We start from the raw sequence: 4,426 nt of genomic DNA, 5'->3' as shown, positions 1-4,426 counted from the left end.
ATGTTTGAGGTTATTCAATCCGAGGTGTAAAATTCCGCCTAAAGGACGACGGCAGTTTGTGAAAACATGTCAGCTTCAAGAAGGCCCTTAAAATCTTCATGCGATGATTGATAAAGTGGCGTCAAAAAGGAGATGGGAACAACAATCTTGCAGCGAGCGCCAAGAACATAAAAACAAGCGGTTAATAACATCCGACAAGGAACATTGCATGGAGCAAAACAACAACAGATTGTGATCTGCAGCACCCCTCTCCACCCCCACCCCCTCTCTCTCTCTCTCTTTCTCTCTCTCTCTCTCACTCACCCCCCCCCCCCACACACACACACACATACACAAACGCACGCACGCACGCACGCTCGCTCATACACACACACACGCACCACACACACACACACACACACACACACACACGCTGAAACACACACACACACACACACACACGCAGGCACGCAGGTACGCACGCACGCACGTACACACGCACGCACATACACACACACGCACGCACGCACGTACACACACACACACACACACACACACACACTGACACACACACACACACACACACACACACACACACACACACACACACACACACACACACACACACACACACATTTTGAATTGATACGTTAACACCAACTTGAAACACCACACAAAATGAAAAGATGAAAAGAACTACGGTGGCAAAAACTATCAAGAGAAAAGCAGAGAAGGAAACAAGAAATGCTAGACCAACCCAACACGAGAAAAAGAAGAAGAAGAAAAAGAAAAACGCTCGAAAGATAGGAGACTGATACAATGATAAATACAAACTTCAATCATCTTCATTCGACACGAACCACAAACATTTGAGAAAATGTGCAAATGAAAAGTGCGGAAAAAAAAATCAATTTTTCAATGTGGAAATATGCATATTGTGCTGTAACATTGGTGTAGTGTTTGTGTAATTTCATGTTACTGTTTTCATATCATTTTGACTTGAGATGTTTTTAGTTGTTGAAATTGTATTTTGTTAAAGCCTCGGTCATACAGGCGACTCAGTCGGTGCGATTCAGTCTTGCGATTCAGTCTTTGGCCGATCGCGCATCACATCGTAGGCCATTGACCCGTCACACGATGAACGATAGACGAACGACTGGCGAACGATAACTCCACGCGAGCGGGGCGGAAGTGACGTGTCATAGTGAACACGGCAAACGCGCTTTGCGAGAGCAGACGCTAAATGTTCGAACGTCGCTCTACCTTTCTGAATAATTCCTTTCAGCATTACGCCTTTGCAAGAAATAAAGTTCCCAGACAGCTGCAATTAATGTTTTCCGACCGCTGTACACGCCTAAAACGTCTCCTTTATATCTGAGTAAAAAAGTTTTGAATCGACGAAGAGACGCTGTACGCCACTGTCCGCCATTATTTTACGTCACGGCGTCAAGGCCGCAGCAACGCGTTCTGATTGGCTCTGTTGGCTCTGCCCCTGCGATTGACCGACGACTGGATCGCAGGAATAGAACATGTTCTAAACCTCAAAGCTACGAGGGAATCGCATGAGACTGAGTCGCAGATTTGTCGAAGCTGTTTTCAACGACTGAGTCGGCTGTGTGACAGGGTAAATCGCGCGACTCAGTCGCATGTGTGACAGCCCTCTAAGTCTTATCTTATATTCGTACAGCGCGCGGTGAGCACATGAATATATTGTGGTTCACGCTATAAGTTTCCGTTTGTTTTAATTGTTTTGGGTATCTAACTGAAAGAAAGGGTGTTGGACTATAACGAGAGTTCTTCGAGCCTTTGGTGATTGGTTCGTTTGCAAAACTTCTTCTTATTTTAGCATCCTATCAACTTTTTCGGTCATTATTTGTTTGTTTGAAGCACCGAAGGTCTCATTTCACAGCTCAGTAACGAAACAAAATCAACAACAGTCAGTGGGTGAGTGGAAGCATGGGTGGGGCGCTTGTTGGAGTCGGTAAGTGGATTAGTGTGGGTTGTGGGAAATGGGACAGGTCGGCAAAAGTCGGTTAAGAGGTTTTTAAACAAAATGTGTTCAACACGTGAACACTTTGTGCTGCAACAATGTCATATTTCCTCAACTTTGCAACAGAAAAGCGGGCTTGATGCTTGACACCGTAAATCTTTCTGTTTCTGCTGCATCCTACATGTTAAAGATGTCGGAGTCGAGAGTCGGAGTGGCACAGTGGTTAGAGCGCTTGCTTCTCACGCTGGAAGTCGTGGGTTCGATCCCCAACCAGGGCGAATACAAATAACCGGTTTGTTTTCGAGAGCCCTCCAGTCTACCCAGCTGGAAATGGGTATACCTGATATACCTGACTCTATTTAGTGCCGATGAAGGCAAAGGCAGCGAGGGAGAGGCGGAGTGGGCACCGCCCTCATAAAGCTGGCCCGAGAGTAATTGAGGTCTCTACGACCAAACATGGTTATGGGACTACCTTAACCTTTATGATACTTTCTCGTGTAAACGATCATGTTCATCATATCAGGCGTATTCAGGGGATAGGAGCATCCTTCAACATAAACACACACACACACACACAACTTCACTGACCAGCGGGGCTGATTTCTGAGCAGAGTAAGATTTAACAAACACATCAGTTTCGAAACAACTACGTCAGTCAGAAGAAATTCCCACTCTGAAAAGAATGCAGCCACGTCATTGAATTTGGGTATGAGTCAATGTGACAGGATGCTCTTATTCTTTGTGAAAAACTGGGCAGGTCTTTGGCCGTGAACGCGTTTGCGGGAAGAACAGCATCTTTCAATACATGCATGTGTGGAGGTTTGTACCCCCAGAAACGGGTGTGTAGTCTACTCCAGAAGACAGACTCAGTATTCTCACAGAAGCAGTCTATGGAGATGTTTATGGGTCGCTAGTGGTAGGAAGGTAATGGGACATAAACACTGAAAGCGTCCACAAAAAGTCAGAACTAAATGTTTGGATGGTTCCTAGCTTTAGGATAGGGCGTCCCTGTTCGTAAATCTTTGTTAGTTGCAGTTTAGTTGCTAGATTTTGTTTTCGACTGACACACTGACAAACATTGCTTCCGTGATAAAATCAGTCACACCGTTGACCGAAAACAAATCAGAAATGCTTTCTATTTGTATCTGTCTGTCTGTCTCTTTCTTTCTCTTACACACACACACACACACACACACACACACACACACACACACACACACGTGGCACACACACACACACACACACACATACACACACGTGGCACACACACACACACACACACACAACACACACACACACACACACAATCACACAATCATACACACACACACATACACACACACACATACACACACACACACACACAATCATACACACACACACACACACCCACACACCCACCCACCCACACACACACACACACACACACATACATATACACACACACACACAAACAACACACGAAAACAACAAACAAACAAACAAACAAACAAAACAAATAACAAGCACATAGACACATGAACACGTACCTACTGACATACAGGGACAGAGGCCAAGTTAAAATTACGGAGACAATCTGACATGCGAAGACACTGATGAGCAAGCACAATGCGAACGAAAGATACACTGACACAGGCACAGACAGACCGCAGACAGACAGACAGATAAACAGACAAACAGACAGACAGACAGACAGACAGACAGATACAAAAGGGCACAATGCGAACGTAAGATATACAAACACAGGCACAGACAGACCACAGACAAACAGACAGACAGATAGACAGACATGCATACTGACTGACATGCAGACGGAAATGTGTGCGCTCGCGACAAAGTCAGTTTGCAGGAAACAATGTCTTACATCTTCAAGGAAATCTGATCGCTGGAAAAGCCCTCTACTTCATCATTTTTTGTCATGTCATTAACTCTGAATGTTTAGGAGAGTTATCTGATATTAAACGCAAGATCGTATTACTTGTGTGCATGCAATCTTTTAGTTGATCGTCGGGCATAACATTAATTTTTTCTCTCTGTATTTCAACTGTTCCAGTGCATATTTTATAGCAGACAGCCAAGTCAGACAGACACACATAGACGGAGACAGACACAGACAGACAAAGAAACAGAGACGGAGAGAGAGAGAGAGAGAGAGAGAGAGAGAGAGAGAGAGAGAGAGAGAGAGACTGACAGAGAGAGACACAGAGAGAGACACAGAGAGACAGAGAGACACAGAGAGACAGAGACAGAGACAGAGAGACACAGATAGACACAGAGAGACACAAAGAAAAAAGACAGAAAGACAGAGACAGACACAGAGAGATAAATAATATGGCTCTGTTAACGAAGCTAACGCCCTGTACTCTCATCTACGTAACCCTTTACAGAATATTCCCCAGAATTCACTAGAAATTGTAGCGAATGTATGCCCACATGCAACGTGAATAAAGGTACCGT

This window comes from Littorina saxatilis, linkage group LG2 (genome assembly GCF_037325665.1).
Source record: "Littorina saxatilis isolate snail1 linkage group LG2, US_GU_Lsax_2.0, whole genome shotgun sequence".
NCBI classification, from domain to species: domain Eukaryota; kingdom Metazoa; phylum Mollusca; class Gastropoda; order Littorinimorpha; family Littorinidae; genus Littorina; species Littorina saxatilis.
Note: the sequence above shows the minus strand (reverse complement) of the source record.